At 32.4% G+C, this 22,925-nt stretch overlaps 1 protein-coding gene across 2 annotated transcripts in view; it reads left to right on the plus strand.

Moving 5' to 3' along the window:
* Nucleotides 1–22,925, plus strand: part of LOC147073241 (uncharacterized) — a 199,317-nt gene that overhangs the window by 20,243 nt on the left and 156,149 nt on the right. The window lies entirely within an intron of this gene.

The following is a 22,925-nucleotide window of genomic DNA, read 5'->3' on the forward strand; positions in this document are numbered from 1 at the left end:
CTCAAGCGATAAAGGCTAAACATTTCATAGTCGCGTTGACCATGCTCAGCCTTCCAAGCTTTGTGATAGCAATGCTTGATCTGAATGTCCCCAATAATCTCTCGAGAAAACCACCTCGGGTATCGCCTTCCACCACGACATGGCGACTTCCTTGAAAAACATTCATCAAACACATTATATACAGTATTATAAAAGAATTGTACCGCCTCATTTACATCACAAATCCCGAGCAACTCACTCCAATCTACTTCACTCATTAATGAGTAAAGTAGCTCGAAGTTTCCACCTTCAAACTTCCATCCCCTGCACCGATCGGTTTCATGTGAGGGTATGTCAGTTCGCAGCGGGCGAATCGACCGAAACCTGAGCACAAAAACCAAAGTAGGATGATAGTCATCCTCCCGTACAAGAGGGGACATGCATCGGGAAACTGACAAATTGATGTTGCTGAATACCCTATCCAGAAGCCCATTACTAGAGTTAGAAATATCATTGTACTGAGAAAATCCAAAAACAGCGCACATAAATTCCAGGTCACTATTGACCCTTTCACCGTTGCGCGCTGAAGTTAAATTAAAGTCTCCCAACACAATAATACTTCTGTCTCCAATCAAGTTGACACTAGATAGCATATTCTCAACAAAACATTTATACACCTCCACGTCACTGGCTGGAGGAAAATATACAACACAAACGTAAATAGTGACTCCATCACAGGTTAGTTTCACCCAAAGGTCCTCATTTGGAGTCTCTAAAGCATGGACACGTTCGGCCTTCAACCCCTCCATGCTTCCTCCACCCTGCCTGTGGCCTGCGCCGGAATATAACTATATATATATATAAAATAATAACATTTTAATTATATGTTATGACGCTATGATTAATTATATATTATATAAAGATGACGAAGTGGATATTAACTGAAATATGTGCTGTATAATGGACTGGGTAACCTAAGGTAACATTACAGTAACGGGAGGGTTAGTAAAGAGAAGAAATATTGGTACAGTTCGGTTATGAGGAAAACAGCGGAAAACACATTTTGAAAATACCCGATATACTGGATTATTTGTTAGTTTGGGTTAGTTTAGGTTGGGTTAGGTTAGGTTAAGTTTGGTTAGGTTAACCTAACAAATAATCCAGTATATCGGCTATTTTCAAAATGTGTTTTCCGCTGTATTCCTCATAACCGAACTGTACCGAGTATTGTGTTTTAAAAACTACAAGGCAGTAACAATTTTCACCGGTCAATTTTAATCATGTGCCCTTTATCATTATCGTGGTGGTTGTCGGTAGAGTTTATTATAATATAAAGTTGATGTTACCTACTGAAAGTGAGAAACTATGGTCACGAACATCGAACTATATACGCTAAAATAATACATACATTTTAAATGGGTAAAAGTATTTCAAATATATTTATCTTCATAATATTTTTTTTACAACGATTTATGTTTTAATGAGTGGTATTCAATACAGTGTAGATGTGTAGGTATTGCTAAGATATTTTTTGTTAAAATGTTATCTCAAATTTCATGCATTTGTAATGTACCTACTTACACAATAACATCTTACAATATGTGGCAATAATGACGTACTCAATAAAATGCAATTCTAATGTTTATAAGAAAATAAGAAAAGAGTTATTTAAGACACTAACATTCATACAGGTGAGTTTAATGTCTTTTCACGATGGCAACATTGACTTACAGAATGCAGCTATTGAGTAGGTATACTTGAACCTATTAGATGTATTTCGAAATCGTTCGCCAAAACTAATTCGAAATTACAGAATAATGTCATTACCGACGTAATCAATTTTGCATGGAAACGCTCAATTAATATTGCATTACGAAAAACCATACTGAATTTTGTTTATAAACTTTAAATTGTCTTTTTTACTTTTGACAACTTGTGTTTACATTGAACGGTGGATTTGTTTTAGTTGTTTTATCTCTAAAGCTCTCTACAGATGCTCTGATTTGATCCGTCACAACATACATCTATCATGAAAACATATATCATGGGTCTCATTTTATTGAAACGTAAAGTATAATATTTCAGATAGCGCTGTCAGCGGTGTGAGGGTAAGTTAGGTAAATGAACGATTCACACCAAACCATTAAGTTTACAATCTGTAAAAATCTAAAACTCTAAAATGACGCCGCCAGCTGACATAATAATTTTCAAAGATACACCTACATAGGACCAGACCGCTTTGCAAAATCAGATTATCTGTAGGGGGCTTAATAATTATGACGTCAAATAAAGCCGTACATCGTCAGTGACGTAGGTAGATAAAACTTATTTCAGAGAGGATTTGTTAATATAAAAATCTATCAAAGATTTTACTTTGATATTATAATATGCTTTCCGTGGAACAGGGAATGTTGCGTTTTACTTCTAATTGGTAGACCACGAGTCCGAATTCGTTTGATTGTATTACTTTTCAATAAACACGTGTGTTTGAATTCAAGATAAACTAGCCAACGTCATATAAAAACATTAATCATGAATAATAGTTAAAATGTTGATACAATTGCTAAGTGATTTAAAATTTAATGCAATGGATCCGCAATAAGATAAGTTTAATGAATATTAATTATATCAGCATGACTTCGAAAAGAGACCCATAGATGGCGCGGCCCATTGACCGAACACCGTAAGCGCTATGTATACAGATTAGGATTTAACTCTATGTTTATCGGCGTGACTTCGAAAAGAGACCCATAGATTGCGCGGCCTATTGACTGGACGCCGCAAACACTATTTAGACGGACTGGGATTTAACTCTATGTTGACTCCGTAAGTCCGTAATTGATATCTCTCGCAGATCTCTCACAGTATTACAACCAGTCAGTTTAGTCTGATTAGCTTTGAACCTTTTGATCATACAGATCCTCTACTTTGAGACTAAGCACCGTACACTATCGAGATTCGTTTCTAGTGATAAGTGCGTTATCTAGTTTTCAAATATGACACACCTACCTGAACTGAACTAATCATTTGGCAAGTTCATTTGATTATTTGGTCGAGCGAGTCATCTTATCTTGTTAATCTGTTTTAGTTTACCGTTTAAAATATTCTTTGTTATTGTTGATTAATATCTGTGAACTCGGAATAGATTCTAAAACCGGAAGTGTTTCTATTTTATAAATAACTAATAACATACTATAACTGGCCACCACCGTGAGCCCAAAGTGTTTCTATGTTATAAATAAATAAAAACCACCCTATTATGTTTAAATATTTTTAAAATCAAAAAGGCAATATTGATTATTTTGATTTAGGTTAAGTACACATCTGCCTATTATTCGATTACTATAATGCATAATAAAATATTTTAGTAGAAGTTATTCAACATGACCCTGACATTTCATCGTAATCACAAGAACCGGCGAAAGCATTCTACGGTTGCCGAGCCCACATCATAACCAAGAATTACGCATTGAAACACATTTCAATAATATTCTTTGACCGTATTTTATAAAAACGATTTATTATTTTATAGCAGTAATAAACTCATAGCGCACAAAATTAGTACGAAGATGGAGTGACTAATAAGTATTTTTTTTGGGATTAAATTAGTACAAGTGGTATATAATTAAAAAGTGAGTTATACACATATGTTCTTTAGAGCAAAACTTCACTTTTTGAGGAGACCACTAAATTTGGCATACATCGTTACCACGCCCATTGTGGATTTTATACATTTAGCTACGTACTTTAACGACTTATACCGGGTGAAAACATTGATTGTTTTTTTGCCACGGTGCAAAACTAACCTTCCTTTGGCAATTCCAATTAGGTGAGCAATAACTGTGCCCAACCAATCACTTCAGATATTGATATATTCCACATACATTAGGATAAATTGAATCTAGGACGATTCGGCGCCGCGACAACTGGACGCCACGCAATCGAATAAAATTCCAAAATAAATAGACGTTCGTGAATTATAGGTACCTACTTTTAAAATATATATTTGATAATATTATTTAATTATTATTTAATACTCGGTGAGAATTGAAATATGTACACATAAATAATAATTTAATTGAGCATAATATGTTTAATTTACAACGAGAATAGAGTTCTTTTATTTTACCACGTTTTTATTAGCTCGTATTCTTGTTTGTCCAGTATAATTTTTTTCTTGTTTGTCCAAGATTTGTATTGGACGATTGAAGATTTTTAACTAACTTTTCGACTAGCTAGACATTTGAAACTTTTAGAATATATCAGAACATGATTAAAATGCATTCTTTTAATACTTTTAGCCATCTTTAAGCAGAATTGAATTCATTTTCAGTTAATTCTGTTTTGTATGGAAAGCTATTTTTTCGGAAAAAAAATCGTAAAAAGTAAAACACTAAGGGGGTCCTAGCAACTGAATAATTAATATATACGTGCGTTACTATGGAAATTAATATGAAATGTCAAAATGATATTTCAGTATTCTATATTTATTCAGTATTTCTATCAAGTACAAAAAAAGTATTTTTTAATACATACTCGTAGAATTGTCAAGTTTATATGATTCAACAGAAACTTTAAAAACGTGGTATATAAAAAAGTTCTTTTTATCTTGTAATTATTTATATAAAGCCTCAGGCATGATAATTTTCAAGCCGCAATAAAAACATTATGTTAAAAGCAAAATGAATTAAAACTTCTAAGTAATAGATAGAAACTGATTAAAATTCCTTGTCTACTTTCTGTATAAAATCGTAACGAACGTCTATTTATTTCGTTCGACAGTGCAGCGCCCAATTGTCCCATTCCCGATAAATTTTGGTAGACGTTGCTTTATAAATTCTTTAAATAGGGTCTACGAGTACTTAGCTCATTCGATGTACATAGGTAGGAATTTTAATTTACTTAATATTTGTTTACCTCCACCCTTCGCCACTGAATTGTATATTGTATAAACAATAAAAATATTGTTACGAAGTAGGCAATAGGTAGGTACGTAAGTAGAGATTTACCCCACTTACCCACTGACTAAAAGAATATTTTAGTAGGTAACTACTAAATTATTTTGCTATACCCGTACTTTGGCACATCATTATTTCATAGATAATCCGCTACTGTTAATCGCATCTGAACTTGGATGTTCTATATACATATATTTATGTTGTTATTATTCTACACTTACTTATGCCGAAACAATCCACTCTTGGAGCAACAATAGAGTAAAATATTTCACTGCCGACTATTATCGTGTGCTATGGATCGTGAGAATTAATCTAAGTGTGCCTTAATTCGGCCACCCAACTACGCGGTGTTTCGAGAATGTTTATACGACTATAAAATAATAAACAAAAACGTTAATGGAACTTGGGTTGCCTACTGGGCGAGACTATAACAAAGTTTATATCTCAAGTGTAGAGAAATATGGGATAAAATTAAACATATATTATTTTAAAGAATATATTATTTTCGCTAGTTACGTATGTATCTTAACACAATGCTTTCGGGCCCTTTTAATTAATTTTGTAATTAACGTGTTAATTTGCATTTGAAAAGTAATTAGCAAAAACACAATTTTGTGCGGCCCGTAAGCTATGGGTTTCAGTTTGTTACGTAAACGAAACTCGCGTTCATCGCGCAATATATGAGGACAGTTTTTGCTTAGCCGTCATACAATAATAAACTGAAACAGGCTTCAAAACTTTGATCCACGGCGACTGTTTCTCACGGTACTGTTCGGTTATCAGGAATACAGCGGAAAACACATTTTGAAAATAGCCGATAAACTGGATTATTTGTTAGGTTAACCTAACCAAACCTTACTTAACCTAACCTAACCTAAACTAACCCAAACTAACAAATAATCCAGTATATCGGGTATTTTCAAAATGTGTTTTCCGCTGTATTCCTCATAACCGAACAGTACCTTTCTCACATTTCTATTTTATTAATGTTTTCTGCGATCAGAACTTGGGCATTTTATGCAATCATATACAAAATATGTGACCTAACATTTTCACCCTTTGTTGAGTAGTGGCGAATCCAATAATCATTATCAACAACCTGGGTGGAGAGCTGCTTATTTTTTTTTTGAAATTAAGGCAATGTTAGTACAGTTTACAAAATTAATTCTATAAAAAGGGGTCGAGCTACTAACCAAAAATAATTAATAATTAATTAATAATAATAACAACAAATAATGATGATACTATTGAATCACCGCCCCCCTCCTGGTCCCAAGAAAAATAGTATCTTTCTCAGAAATGGCTCATAGGCAGAACATTTAGTCGGTAAAGGTATGTAAAAATCTTACAACTAATCAAATTTGTACACACAAAAAGTACAATTCAATACTATTACTATTACATCTTAAATTTAAACTAACTAATTATTAGATCGACATTAGTCAAATCCGGCCTAAGCCCCGAAGTGAAGTCAATATGATAGATACCAGAGGCTAACAGAGCCTGTCGAAATGATGGTTAACTGATGAGTAATCAAGAATTTTGCATTTTTGTACAGTCGTATTTACGGAACTTCGATACATTTTGTTTCATCTGCAGCATTTTTCTAAAAAAGAAAATTAAATTGGCAACGCTAATGGTGTATATCGATTAGATTATAATATAGAAGACAGCATTCACAATTAAGGAATCCAATCCCGGGATCCCGAGCTATTTTCGATACCTATGAATCCCGGGATTGATAAACATAATCCCGGGATTTCGGGATTGATTTTTTTATCAATTTTTATGGAAAATATAACAGAAAAAATACTTTTAATACAAAATAACTAATTAGAAATAAACTGAGTTTGAATGAAGTTTGATGTGTAGGTTGCCGATTCATTTTAATTTTTCACATAGATTATTAAAAATGAGAAAGATTGGTAAAAAAACAATGCTTCGCACTTTTAACAAAGTAATTCCACCATGATATCATACGTTTTACGGCAGTTTCATATTTGGCTGACTAATAAGATTTATGAAGCGGAAAGGCCATAAGTACGCCATGATTATTTGCTTTACTATTTTAAATCTCGCTGATCTATTCATTATGTCTTTACTATCAGAAATAGCAATCTCATATTAAATTCACATTATTATTTATATTACAATATTATTTACTCCATTAAACTTGTGTATTTCCAAGATTTAACGTATACAATATTAACAATAAATGTCTTAAATAGTATAAATTATACTAGATTTATTTTTGACCGATTTTATCAATGTTATTTGTAAATATAAAAATTTTATATTAACAATGGAAAAAAATCCCAATCCCGGGACCAGTCCCGGGATCCCGGGATTGTCAAATTGTAATCCCGAAATCCCGGGATCAGAATTTTGGCTCGGGATTGGATTCCCTATTCACAATGTATTCAATTATTCAGATAAGTTATATCCAGTGACATTAATATGGACGAAGCATCTGGATAAAAAATGACACTCACTTTTTTGTCGGTCTGCCGAATGCCATAATCTGTTCTAACGCCATTTTACAATAAAGGTGATATTGCTATAAATTCCCAATGCTTTTTGTTGGGTCTACCGAATGGCATAATTCATATTTTAATATCAATATCGCTCAGTCAAATGAACATCGACACTAGAAACACTGTTCTTACGCCATTACCATAAAGGTGATATTGCTATAAATTCCCGATGCGTGGTATCGTATAATGGAAATAGCGAAAATTTGTCACGTGACGTCTACCTATACATGTGCAAATGTCGCTATGCGCGAATTTACTTGCTAGCTACTATACTGAGTGCGTTGTCCATTAATAATGTCATTGGCCGAATGGCATAATCTGTTCTAACGCCATTACAATAAAGGTGACATTGCTATAAATTCCCAATGCTTTTTGTCGGATCTGCCGAATGGCATAATTCATATTTTAATATCAATATCGCTCGGTCAAATGAACATTGACACTAGAAACACTGTTATTAGGCCATTACAATAAAGGTGATATTGCTATAAATTCCAGATGCGTGGTATCGTATATTGGAAATTGCGAAATTTTGTCACGTGACGTCTACCTATACATGTGTGAATTTACTTGCTAGCTACTATACTGAGTGCGTTGTCCATTAATAATGTCATTGGTTATATCTATTATAATTACCTAATTATAGTTTTACTACTATTTTTTGAAAAGTAATAATAACAAATCACTTTCGGAATGCCCTGTAAAACAGAGGTATCTGATAAATAATTGTTGAGCGTAAGTTTCTTAATTCGATTGTGACTGAAAACGTTTGATAGAAACTTCTACTAGTGTTAATTATTTTAAATGTCGCTTAAATCTCATTTCGCTTCTTACCCATGGGTTCATAATATAGTTAATAAGTATTTTAATATGAAGCCGTTGCCTAGGTACGCATTAAACTTTTAAAGTAAAGTTATGTGATCATTACTGAATTGCAGATTGATTTAATTTTGGGTTTTAAAATGGCAAGTGTTTACAAGATTGTCAATTGAGCAATTATTGTCAAGCTACTACGATATATAGTAATCAAATATTATTTTAAAAAACCAGAGTGATATTATTTGCATCTCTTTTATCCTTGCTATCTTTGATAGAAACGATGTTATTTTCAATTTATTTATTTTTAACATATTGTGGACGTTACAAATTATAAGTTTAAGACGTTCACAACATGACATTTAGAAACAAAGAAATATAAAACAGTATTACATAAAAAAGAGATAGACAGTATGTTATTAAACAGTAGAAATGTGTAAATACAAAAAATATAAATTATTATCATAATGCCTAAATCCCCCGTCAAAAATCCTCCAATCGACAGAGTTGGGAATATAATGATATTATTGTAATTGTAAATGAGTCAATGCTAGATCATGATGCACAACGAAACAAAGAAAAAGAAAGTTACCGTTATCTGTTTCTGGGCGGATGGAGGGTCGACAGTAGATACAGTGAGTCGGCTACCTACCCTTGTTGAGCCCTTACGTCGCCTCGAAATACGATTCGCTACCTTTATCGCGCCAAAGCGCGCGTTTACAAATGTTGTTAGTAATTAATTGTTACTTGCCAAGCGAAATATACTTAATGTCCCTGAATCGGTGTTTTTAATAAGTGGAAAAGTGTAAATCAACACCCTCCGTAAACCCATACCTATCAATAGGTACAAGAAAGTACACCGGATAAGTTAAGCAGACCCAATTTTAAGAATTTATAAAACAACGTCCACCTATATATACCCATACTCACGTAGATAGAATATATCAACACCCGAAGCAATTCCGTTGAACATAGTTATCGCCCTCCCAATTGGCATTACCAGTGGCAGGTTGGTTCTGCACCTTGGGAGAATAAAAAACTGATGGTTTCTATTTCTAAGATAATTATCAGGGACACACAGGTCAATACTGCCCAGAATGGCAGAGTTCTCATTTATACTTCGTATAAGTCGAAATGTCTCGTTGATCGTTGTTATTATAAATCGTTATGTCTCTTACTGTCTCATAGAATTTTTTATAAACTACTAACCAACATTGTACGCGGGTAAATTTACTACATAATATTATAATGTATTATTCGATACCACAGTTCAATAGGGGGACAACTCAAAATTTAAAGGTTTTGAGTTAAGAATGCCATTCGATGTAGAAAGGTCTTCTCTTCATAATTCAGCATAAAAAATAGTCAAAAATTTCTTCAATGTGTCATAAAATCGAATAAACCTTTATTGAGATATTTCAGTAAGATTATTCAGTAATTCCGTTATATAATCAAATTCATTGGCTAATTCCTTATTCCAATGTATAATTTCATTGTGCATTGATGAATTCGACTAAATTAAATATAAAAAAAAAATATACACTTTCATCGAAATGAAGGCTTTAAAATTAAAATGAGAATTACTGCAAAAAAATTCAAACGCCATTATCTTGGAACAAGGTTTTATGAGTTGTTCACCTATTGAACTAGGGCAGTGGTCGGCAAACTCATTAGTCAAGAGAGCCAAATATCAACAGTACAACGATTGCGATTTCTTTGAAAAGCCAAATTTCTTCAACTTAAACTATAGATGAAGGTACACTGATTATTAACTTAATAAACTTTAATTAAAGTTTTAAGTCTTAATTAAACTATTGGCGGCTGCTCCCTTAGGTCAATTGGTCATTGACCCTTCAAAAATAAATATCTTACAATCTATGTAGGTTATAATCTAAGATGTAGGTACAATGTCTAATAATTATCAGCTAACTCGTCAACTCAGGACGCACGCTAACCGTGTGTATAAAATTTAAACATAAGGAATCACGATCGGTTGCTGTATAGTGTATACCTTGGGTCATTTCAGAATCTGCCGGGATAAAATATTTATAAATATTTCTCTTTCTCTCTCATTTTTCCTATGTCAGACGAAGAGAAGAACAAAACCTTTTTCTTTTTCTTCATATTATTTTGTCGCCGTATTAGGCGTCACTTAGGTCATTGCCAGAAATGAAAGAGATGTTAATTTTCAATGTGTTAAAATGAAACAGGTATAAAATGAGCGAGCGTGTTTTGTTTTGGTAAACCTTTTTATACTTATTTGTTATCGCTTCCTATTGTTTGAAATTTTCATATGCAATTTCAATGTTTGTATGCAGTTAAAGGGAAAAAAAATAATTTTGTTACCGTAGCATTAAGAGGTTTTTTTTAACAAAGACTAACGTCGCTTTGCTGTTTCTAAATTCCTGGAACCTGTTGAGGAAAGCTTCCCTCATATTTAAAATTGTTGTTTTGAAATAGCAAATGTCAAAATCAGAATTATTTTCGTAGCGATGTTTCAGCAGGCTTTGAATGAATCAAAGATTCTCTTTCTAAATCTTAAGCAAACAGGGATATTTTGTTTTCTAATGAAATAACTTCTTCTGACATTGAAAAAGTGTGTTTCCTCCCCCCTGCAGTTTACGATTAAGCTAATTTAGATGAGACGTAACGTCTCCCATGAAATAGAATTTTTGGATCAACTGATTGTCCGTTACCATATTTCTGGATAGTGAACAAACACCCTTCTCAAGGAGAAACGTTTTAAAACATTTTTCTCTTGATAACCAACGTACCCTGTTATGCACCAGAAGATCTGTGTACTAAACTAACTAAAAAAAATGGCGATAATTAAGAGCTAACTTTGCAAATTTCTTTTGGAAATGTCTGCCCACAAAGCGCTTTTTGACGAATGACGCAATATGCTTATTTTTTTCTTTCAAATAGTAACAGACCCTTTTTCTACACCGGTCATACTTTTCACCCTATCTGTTGAAATTGACACAATTTTATCGAGTGGAATATGACGTTTTTCCATGCACTCAATTACAGCATTTGCAATATCCTCTCCACGTGTTTGACATTTGAGGCAATAGTCCTAAAAGTTCTTCTTTATTACCTGTAGATGAAATAAATCGTACCAATTTGTCCGGTATCATTAATGTCGCAAAACTCGTTAACTACTATTAATAAAGTTGAAACCAATTTAAGATCTTCGATATGCTGATTGGTTATAATCGATGACATTTTGACTGATTTATCTTTCACTGTTTTAGTCCATACGTGGTCATTTGTGGTAGAGCCACACTCAAGGGGCCAAAGAGCCACGTGTGGCTCGCGAGCCGCGCTTTGCCGACCACTGAACTAGGGTATCGTATTGTACAAAATGGATTTATATATTTTGTTAAATACACAGTTAGTTGTTTAATACGTATATTATAACCTACATTTATTCGATGGCCGCGCGGATTAAGCGTCGGCCTATAACGTCGTAGCTTCCAGGTTCGAATCCTGGGTCTGGCAAGTACACATATTGTTTTTAAATTTGTGTATGAATCAGAGTAGGTATGGACCTAATAGGTTGAGCAAGTGGCTGACACCCATTTTTTGTAAAAATAAAATCTGTTAATACAAACTTCCACGCTGTGGCGGCCCATATGACCCTATTAAGATCGGATATGGTTGAAAGAAAAAAAAAGAATTATTTAAAAAAATTATATGTGTCCAATTTCTATTCTTCCAACATATTTACCATAGCGATCACCTATGACTTTGTATGTATGAAACACGAAAAGAAATATTGAAAATACAAAATGTAATTTATCCACCTATGACAACGTTTGGATCTAAGAATCGAGCATCCTCAACCCGATTGTTTTATTTGTATTAATATACAATATTAGTATCTTTATATATGTTACGCCGAATGTGCGAAATTGACTATTACATGAAATGGGCTAAATTTTGCCTAAATCATGAAAAATGCAAGCCCGTTGCCTTATTCATGAATTAGACAAAATATCTGGTGAGTGCATGAATTCGGCAGTAATTTTTCTGCCTTGTTCATGCATTGGACAAATTAGACAGTAGCGCTACTGTGGCATTTTTTGCAACTAAACTAAATGTGTGAAATGCTCGTGGATTGGTCAAAATGTACGTATATTATCTATGGTCAAAATAGGTGGTCGCGCTCCGGTGGTGTTTTTTGCAACTAATCAAACTAACCAAATGTGTCAAATTTCATTGATTATAATATAAAAATATACCAATCAATAACTACAATGACGTTCATATCCATTTACTATGCGCAAAAAAACTAGAACTATAATACGATAACGGATGAATTTTATTAAAAGGAATTTTCGCGATTTGATTCGTGCTTGGGCAATGGTGCTTGGGTATCGATCGTGCAATGGTCGGTTGTATGTTTTTGATAGTTTGTTGACACTTGTTAGCTAACCTCAAAATGGACATTCAGTTGAATAATTAAGAATTTCAAAACCTTACCTAACCTAACCTAACCTAATAATATTATATTATGTCCAATTATAACTAATAAAACCATCCGTATTAAAATTACTTTTTCTATTGTCATGTTGACAGTTTAAGAATTCCATGCCCTGGTGAATGCATGTACTCGGCAGACAATTTATCTAATTCAAGAATAAGGCAACAGGCTTGACTATTACATGAATTAGCCAAAATTTAGCCCATTTCATGTAATAGTCAATTTCGCACATTTGGCGTAACATATACACGTACGTCAGTATCACACTATTAAATCCACACGATTGACAACGGTTGGACGTAGGTGCCCGCTTCTAAGCTATCAGCTCATCTCACCACCTCACTATTAATTACTATCTTATAACTTTACCACGTCGTAATGAAATATTGCAAGTGGCTAGTTTATAAGAATTTTTGTTTTGTAACTTAGAAACCTTTAATCAAATCAAACATCAACTAAATTGAAAACAATAATAATATATTCTATAAGCTAAGTATCAATTTTATTACAGTAGTTTTTGAGTTATATGGAGCAAATATACATACAGTTCAATATTTTGTGGTTAGGTATCATATAATACACAAAGCGCCGATTGATCAAAAGAAAAATATCTCCAAATTGCAGACAGACACTTTTATTACTAGTATAGATGTAATAGATAAACCTTGCTGAATCAATATGCAATAGAGTGATTTTTGTCTGCAAATGTCTGACAAATAAATGTTAATTTAAATTGTAGGTATTATCAAGCTACGGCTTTAATATATATATATTTAATATTTGCTAACATGACCATGACAAATAATATCACTACCTGCTAATCTAAGTTAATATCATTTAACTATATAAATAATTTGAAATTTTATCCATTAATTATATATACATGTCGACATTTTTTAAGTTTGTAAAAGTTGTTTAAGTTGTGGTAAATGATTTTAATTATTTATATAATTATTAATTTAATTGCGTTATTTGTTATTTCTATCCTTTAAGGTTCTACAAATTTTCATATATATTTACTCTGAAGACTTTATTGTTTGATGTATAATATAAGAATGACATAGTGGAACCTGCTAAAGTGATTTTGATAGGGAAACTTTAGAAGGATTCATCTGGAAGAGAATGCCAATCACAGACCACATTAATACGATAGAGATGCAAATGCCAGTCGCCACAGATCAATACCTTGACTTAATGACGGTTGTTTCATAAAACATAGGAAATACTAGCTTGTTCGGTATATTCAACTGCATATCGAAATACAATCATTTAGTGACACCGCCTGTCCTTGACAGGTAGCTGGCTTCGTTACAAATATACTATGTTTCATGTCCGAAATGATCGATATAATAAAATATAGTACTTAATTTATAAAGCAGTAATATCCATTCATAACACATTACAGTTTACTCGGCAATATCTGTATATTTAATAATTATTAATGGTAGGTATTGACTGATGTCAAATGTGTTAAAATTGTTGCAGTTTTTATAAAAGATCAATAAAAAACAGTTTGGATTCAGTACCTAGACAATTTTTATAAAAAAAATACAACACTATAGAGCCCTGTGATGAGTGAGACTACCAAGTTTTGAGAAAATCGTGTAGTATATTATGTATTGTAACCTCAACGGGAATCGAACCCAGTACATACAGATCGGCTGTTCAAATTTAAATAACATTCTTTATACGTGTTTAAGTTTATCGTATATTTTTAAGAATTATACCTTCTTACGGCCACACGCAGAAGGTAATCTTTTATTGTTGTGTTGCCTTATGTCAATAGATTGATAATTAATATAAAATAGGATCACATGTGACCATTTGTGTTAGATAATCGGCCCTTTATGGTTTACTTCGGGAGATATGTCTGAATCATCTATCTTTGGTGAGCAATAACATTATTAACTATCAAATAGGTTTTCCATCGTAACCGATATCGTCTTTCTATTTCCATGGTATATTTTAAAGAAATGTAGCAAAATGAGAAACCCGTAGATAACAGAGAAAAGTTAATATAATATTCGTGATCAGAACACCCAAATTACTAAAAATTATATGAGATATATAAAACAACAGAGACCGTGACGACGTGTGTTAGCATTTATATGTCTTGGCAATGAAAACAAAATAAACAAAAACAATAATGATGTCAGTTATCACGATATTTTATTATACTTATACAATGTTTAATGTCAATCGTATATACCTGAAAGATGTAGAAATCTTTATTCTATAGATATATATGAAAATGAGACAAAAAAGACATCTGGTACTTCTAATTTTCATACAAACTATGCAATTTAAAATTATTCAAATTTTATTTTACATAATTAATGAACATGAAATAAAGGTAGGTACCTACCTACATAGAAGCACACCGAGTGAACTAGGTTGATGGAGCCTCTCTAAGATTTCAAAAACTTATAAAACAGCGTCCACCAAATATCCAAAGCGATTTGATTGAGCATAGTTATTGCCCTCCCAAATGGCATTACTAATAGCAGGCTAGTTCTGCATCTAAGTAGATCAAACAACGGATGTACCTGATTTCCAAGATAATTTATGAGAGACACACAATTCAATACTATCAAGCAGTGACGTCCCTAGATAAAATGCCGCCCCTAGGCAGCGCCAAAAGGCCGCCCCATTTTTTAACAATCCTTTCATGACTCCAATATCTTACTTTTAATCATAAATAGGTACACTATTTTAATAGTCTCAACACTCAACCATTCCTGGCCCTTTTTGTTGCACAGTCAGTAAATATGTCATTCAAATCTAATGTAACTGTCATCTTTGCTTCAATAGACAATATTCACGGTTTCAGATATATTTAAAAATACACCTGATAACTTTCAAAACTCACAAGTGATTGGCAAAAATATTTGGATACATTTTATATTAGTTAAGTACGTTCCTAGGTACCTATAATTCAAATATAATTCACAAATTTGTACGTGTCATTTTTGGTCACCAAGGACTTGACGTCGAAGGTAAACGGAAGTAAACTAGACATCGTGAACCCAACAAAAAATACAGTACTGTTAAACCTTTTATGTTAATTTATACATTTTGTTTCCAACCAGTGAGCTGTTTTTTTAATGGAAAGATATTTCCGTTATTACTAAGTTTAGGTAGCCATTTATATACATACCTAATGATTCTCCTCGATTTTCCACCCTTCGAGTAACAGCCGCCCCCAAACGACGCTCAATCTGCCTACCCCACGGAACGTCACTGTAATCAAGAATGATAGAATTTCCATTTACGCCACGTATAAGTCGAAAAAAATATGTAGCTAAATAAAGATCCTTTCTAAACTTTTAGTTACAGTTCGTAAGCATACCTAAGAGATAGTCAGTCAGATAGAGCTACGGATAATATTCATACAGCCGAAAGTAAAAGAGTCTCACAAATTTCTTACGGCCGTACTTCAACTGATGCTGGGCCCAGACAATGGACCCACTCAACTGATGAGATGAACGCAATGAGAGAGTTCTTTTATAATGTTTCTTATAGGAATTAATCTTCATCCATCTTGATGTATATTCGATATCTAAAAATTCTATGTTACTTACATAGTCACTTTCACTGTATTACTCTGTTATATTGTTCAATATTTATAAATATTAGTTATTACGTACTTTTGGACCGTCTCACGAAAAGGTTTCGTAAAAGATTTTTGTTTTATATGATATATTAGCCACTTGCTCAACATGTTAGGTTCACGTTCTGGGTTCAAATACACGTTGAGAAAAACAACATGTGATTTTGCAAGGCCTGGTATTCGAACCCAAGACTCACAACTTTAGAAGCCAACACGTTACCGCTTCTTTTATTTACTATTCATAATTATGGCGCATTTAGGTACCAATCGTTTTTATGTCATAATACTGTTTTTTGTGAATTTATAAATAAATAATTATTTGAAATAAGTATTTAACTACATATTTAATTATTACTAAGTGTTATTTTTATTATTACAAAAATCGTGTTAATAATCCAGGTGGACAGACTGAATCCGCATACATAATTAGAAGCGTCACATTTTGTTATTAGATGCCCATATTGGATTCATAATGAGTTATAACATTAAAGTACCAAGTTACGGAGGTGAGGAGTAAGAGCTATGACCATTTCCTGGCCTGCTGCTATAACTATGCGTGTATACCTACTATTGACTCGAGATGAATCACAAAAAAAAATTACAAGATAAAAAGAACTTTTTATATACCACGTTTTTAAATTTTCTGTTGAATCATATAAACTTGACAATTCTATGTATTAATAATTAAGGACAAATAAGGCAAATCATTTTTTTGCTATTTTGCAACAAACAAATAAATATAGAATACTGAAATGTCATTTTGATTTCCATAGTAATGCACGTAAATATTAATAATTTAGTTGCTAGGACAACCCCCTTAGCAACCAATAATAGTGGATTGGATTACGGATTTCTTCCGAAATAACTTTTCATACAAAACAGAATTAACCGAAAATGAATTCAATTCTACTTAAAGATGGCTAAAAGTATTAAAAAAATGCATTGGCATCGTGTTATGATATATTATAAATCAGATGTCTAGCTAGTCGGGAAGTTAGTTAAAAATCGATTGAAAGATTTGTACTGGATAAACAACCACCGGACAAACAAGAATACGAGCCTAAAAAAACGTGGTAATAAAGTGCGTCTCTCTAATTATGTATACGAAATCGATCCCAGCGCCCGGTCTATAAAAATCCGTGGCAATTTTGTGAAATAAGTACCTTACTAAATTATCACCCATTGCAATGTAATTATTTTTTAAGACATGTACTTAAGATCATCTTAAAAACACAATATTGCAAATGGAGTAATTCTGCGTGTTTAAAGGAAAACGAAAACAATGAATACGCCTACTTTGAAAAACATAACACGGTGTTTCATTCAGAAAAGCTCGTCCGAAATACGTAAAAAGTTAACAAGGTAATTTTAAAGTTGTAATAAGCTTTATTTTCTTGTTTCCCAACAAAAGCGCAGTCCAATTAAAAAAGTTTACCCGCTCACATTTACGAGAAGCCGCGCGGAATTTGTAAATGTAACATTCACTATTTTGTTTTTCTTTAGAAATACTAGATAAAAATTTAAAAATATAGATGCTTTTCATTCCTCACCCGTATCTACACCCACACACGAAAATTAACCTTCAAATAATTTACTACTTTGAAGAACTAGACATTGGCTTTTCTTTTGGACGGGAAAATAATGTAGGTATATGAAAAAACAAAGAAATATAAGCAGTAGGTATTAATAAACAGTACCTAGTACAAAAGTATAAACAATTAAAACAACAACATATTAAAAAGTATATGGAAGTACGCTGAATGAGCAAAGAAGACTATATTTGAGGAATTTATAAAACATCGTCAATATTATCCTCAAGTAAGTGGAATATATCAATATCTGAAACGATTTGGTTGAACACAGGTATTGCTTGTCCAATTGGCATTACCAATGGCAGGTTAGTTGTGCACCTTGGGAAAACAAATATATGATGTCTCCGATATCTAAGATAAACATCAGGGACACGCAGGTCTACTTTACCAAGTATTGCAGGGTTCGTATCTACATCCCGTATAATTCGAAAAAAATATTTAGACAAATATAGATCATCACTTCTGCAATATTTCGAATTCGTCGATGTGAGGTAATCGTTTTTCACAAAACACACGTTACCAAATGGAGCTCCGTACACTGGTGGAATGCGATTTTTTAGTTTGAAAAACACATCAGTGCTGTTAGTAACAAATCGCATGCATCTCGGGCTGCGAGTCGAAGCCGCCAGAATGGATACTCACACCTACGAATTGGTCATTTCTATGCTGGCTTGCCTGTCGCCGCATCCCAACAAATTCACGTTTCGAGAGGTTACGGGCAACTGTCAATAGGTCCCTATGTGCGCGGTCTTCATATACAACACGTTCCTAGAAGGTTTGATTCATGGCTGTGCGGCAAACGGGTGAGTTTAGATGTGCGAACCGGCTTATACTACTCATTAAAGTATGAAAAAAACATAAAAATAGTCCTAAAATACCGATATTATAGGACAAAGAAACCAATTGCAAACCCTAGTCAATAAGTAAATGAGTTACGAAAGTTTTCTATTAGATATATACCTTTGGATCTATTATAATATTAGACTATTAGAGAATTATACCGCCGTAATTGGCCGCAGTATCCCATTATAATCGAATACGGAAGTTATTTTATGGTAGTCGCTGCCTTTCGACGAAATTGTGCCAATCTTGTTTCATGAAATGTTCACAAATCAAGGCCTAAGGCGAAACAGCAAGGCGATATTTCGTCGCAGTGATGTCCTTAGCGAGAGAAAATGGGAAACCATGATAATGTCATTACCGAATCTTCCAACAATACGATATTATCACTCGTCTCAAAATCGTAAATTTTTAGTTATTCAAACATGAAAACATGTACTAAGAGTATCTATAAGTCAACATAACGGTTTTTTTAAATTTGATAATTTTTGGAATATTAAGGAAATAATATTCTGCAATCTTTATATGTGGTTAACGGCCCACATGCTTAGCGTAGGTCAAAATGGAGATTTTATGCTATTTTCAGAGCATAACCCTGGACATTCCTTAAACGTTGTAGATAATCTATTTATATAATTTTGAAGCCATATAATCCTTTATATTTATTTTTAAAAGTTTATGACACTATTTTACTATAATAATGTCGACATAAATTTTACTATTTTTTTATAAATGCTTTTAAAAATTAATAAATATAAAAAATCTTAACACCACTGCACATGGATGTACTGAAATATGACTATATTCTAAAACATTAGAGCGAGAGGTCTAAAAGAATACTATTTTATGTAATAAAAATACTTTATGCAGTCATCAAATGTTTAAAATAAATATAAAGTATAATAAGGCTTCAAAATTATATAAATAGATTATCTACAACGTTTAAGGAATGTCCGGGATCATGCTTTGAAAATAGCATAAAATCTCAATTTTGACCTACGCGTCGCACGTCCCCCCACTATTTCCATTGTATTTTATTATAAAAATAATTACAAGATAAAAAGAACTTTTTGTATACAACGTTTTTAAATTTTCTGTTGAATCATATGAACTTGACAATTCTATGTATTAGTAATTTAGGACAAATAAGGCAATTGTCAACAAATCATTTTTTTGCTATTTTGCAACAAACAAACAAATATAGAATACTGAAATGTCATTTTGGTTTCCATAGTAACGCACGTATATATTAATAATTTAGTTGCTAGGATCTCAGACCTCTAGCAACCAATAACGGTGTCGAAATAACTTTTCATACAAAACAGAATTAACTGAAAATGAATTTAATTCTACTTAAAGATGGCTAAAAGTATTAAAAAAATACATTGACATCGTGTTATGATATATTCTAAAAGTTTCAAATGTCTAGCTAGTCGGGAAGTTGGTTAAAAATTGATTGCAAGATTTGTACTGGATAAACAACCACCGGACAAACAAGAATACGAGCTAAGAAAAACGTGGTAAGATAACAATAATCTCTCGTTTTCCCCAGTTTATACAGAATGCGTTTAGTGACATAATATGAAAACTGCAATTTAATATAATAATATGTACATAATTATTATACTATAATTTACAGTAAAAATAATCAATATAGGTACATAATAATATAGGTATCTAAAAACATTAAAAAGTACATATATATTAGTTCAAAAATAAACTTAATAATAATAAAAAATGTAATTTGTCAGTAAAATGTAATATATTGCAGTTTTTGTATTTTATCGCTAGGGATATTACGTTTATTTTTAAGTAGATAGTAATTCTGTAGTTCTTGGGTAAAAGTTGTTATGTCACGTTTGAAAAAATTGGGATTTTAATTCCAGTGTGTGTAAAGAATGATGCTTTTGTGTGTATCTCAGATTTTATCACAATATGTTAAGAAACAAAAGATATTATAACTGGAAAAATCACTTCACTTGAAAACAACATTTAAAATTTCGAGTAAAATTATTTAAGTGTAATGTATTTATAATGATCCGAAAATGAGAGGAGAGAGGTTATGTCAGTTTGGTTACAGTTTTAAAAATGCTGTAACTTTGTTCATTCAAAAGTTCATTTATATTTTTTTAATTTCTTTTATATTCATTTTAAAGTGATTAAGTTAATTGGATTAGATTAAATAATTTTTACCAGTTATATGTTGCAGTGTTGTCGTTTTGTATTTTTAGAGCTTACCATTGGCAATCATTGATTTAATTTTTGGAAGTAAGTGGGTGATGGTGTGATGAGGAGATGAGTGAAGAACTGAAGTATGATTGTTGAGAGCGGTTGCGTGTTTATTTAACAGATTGACACAAAACAGTGATACAATGATAAAATATACCACCGAGATAGATATTTATACCCGAGGCATGATAATAGTCCTCTACCAAGATAAAATACGGAGTGAGATATTCATTCAATCGTGATAGCCTATTTATGAAACTCCGCATGATTGAATATTGCTAACACTGACTGTCCCATGCCTTCGATGGGAAAATTTAATTTAATATAAGAAATATTAATAAATACTACTGAAATAAAAATTATTATTTGCAATTGGTAATTAGATGTGTGGAATTTGTATGTACTAAACAATCTTATTTTTTTCCGTCAGCGTTTCTCATTGAGTAAACACTAACCAATATTGCTGACGGTTTGTGGAAAATGTATATAAAAATAATTAAATAATATTTCCGCGATCGATTCGTATGTCACGGATTTTGCTGACAATGCTTGTTCTCACAGGACTCGTTGATCGCCACAAATGCAAAAAAATAAAAATATATTTTCTGATTAGTTGAAAACACAAAAAGCACGTTCTGGTCGACTTTACGTACAATCGAACTTTTAAAAGATCTACATATAACATAGTCCGTATAACGAAGCTTTTATTAAAACGTATTTATACTATAGAATCCCAAATATTTAGGTATAAGGTATAATTTTGATTGTATTTTATATCATCGAACCTATTTGTAAATTGACGACGAATTTAGTTCTTATAATTAAAATATAAAAATACGTACGTCAATTATTATGATTTTGATTTATAAAAAAATATACGGGCTACACAAAATACAAAATAAAAACATAATTGAATCCAAACATACTTGATAAAAAAATCTTCAGCGAAGTTGTACATAATTTTTTTTTTAAATGTATCTAGCATAGTTTAAGTTTTTACCCGTATACTGATAATGCACCAGCACTTCAATGCATTCAGTAATGCATTCAAACCCGAACAATGTGCATCAATCAGAGTGTCCCCGGATCCGAGATGCAGCGCGAGTAATTGCATCCTAGACGTCGGATGCAAGGTACGAGTACCTCGATCCACTGAAATAGAAGTTCAAAGCCTAGGACACATGTAAATGATAATCTATTCAACATGTTTAATTTTAAAATAGTGACATAACACGATGAGAGATTCTCTAGGTCATGAGTTCGAGGAAAACTGGCCAGACTTCTAGCCTCAGTGAGATTTTTTTTGATTCATTAGGAATCCGAGTTTTTTTTCCTTCCAAATACGGCGTGGCTTGTTCATTCTTTTCCGACAGATTCAACACGCCGTTCTTATCTGATAATTAATAACCAAAATCTACATAATATAACATAGTTGATATAATCAAATGAAGTAGAATGCTTAATAAAAACCTGTTTTAGCCTTTTACATACATAATAATATATTTTTAAAATTATTAATGAATACCACACTGTTACGTAAGTACTTAGGTCCCTATATTTTTTCCAAAGTTTACAATCGTTATTATATTAAATTTTCATATAGGAATCCTAAAGCTAAAATTACATTGGTAGATTCTTATCTCAAACATTTGGCCCGACCGCTTGCCACGATCGCCCCCGATCGTGAACAGTCACTTTCGAGTCGTTCCCTGGAGTCTACTGGACCGAGTTGGAACAGTTTCTATTTTTTCTGGTACAATCGTGTCGTAGATTACCGAGAACGTACGACAATATCAAAATTAACCTCGGGCTTCGAAGAGTGGCCGCACGTTACACATTACAACACAGATTTGACGTTTACATAATGAAATGAAGGGTGTC

Source organism: Rhyacophila brunnea, unplaced genomic scaffold (genome assembly GCF_057557595.1).
Source record: "Rhyacophila brunnea isolate RB1 unplaced genomic scaffold, BYU_Rbru_1.0 scaffold_18, whole genome shotgun sequence".
NCBI lineage: Eukaryota > Metazoa > Arthropoda > Insecta > Trichoptera > Rhyacophilidae > Rhyacophila > Rhyacophila brunnea.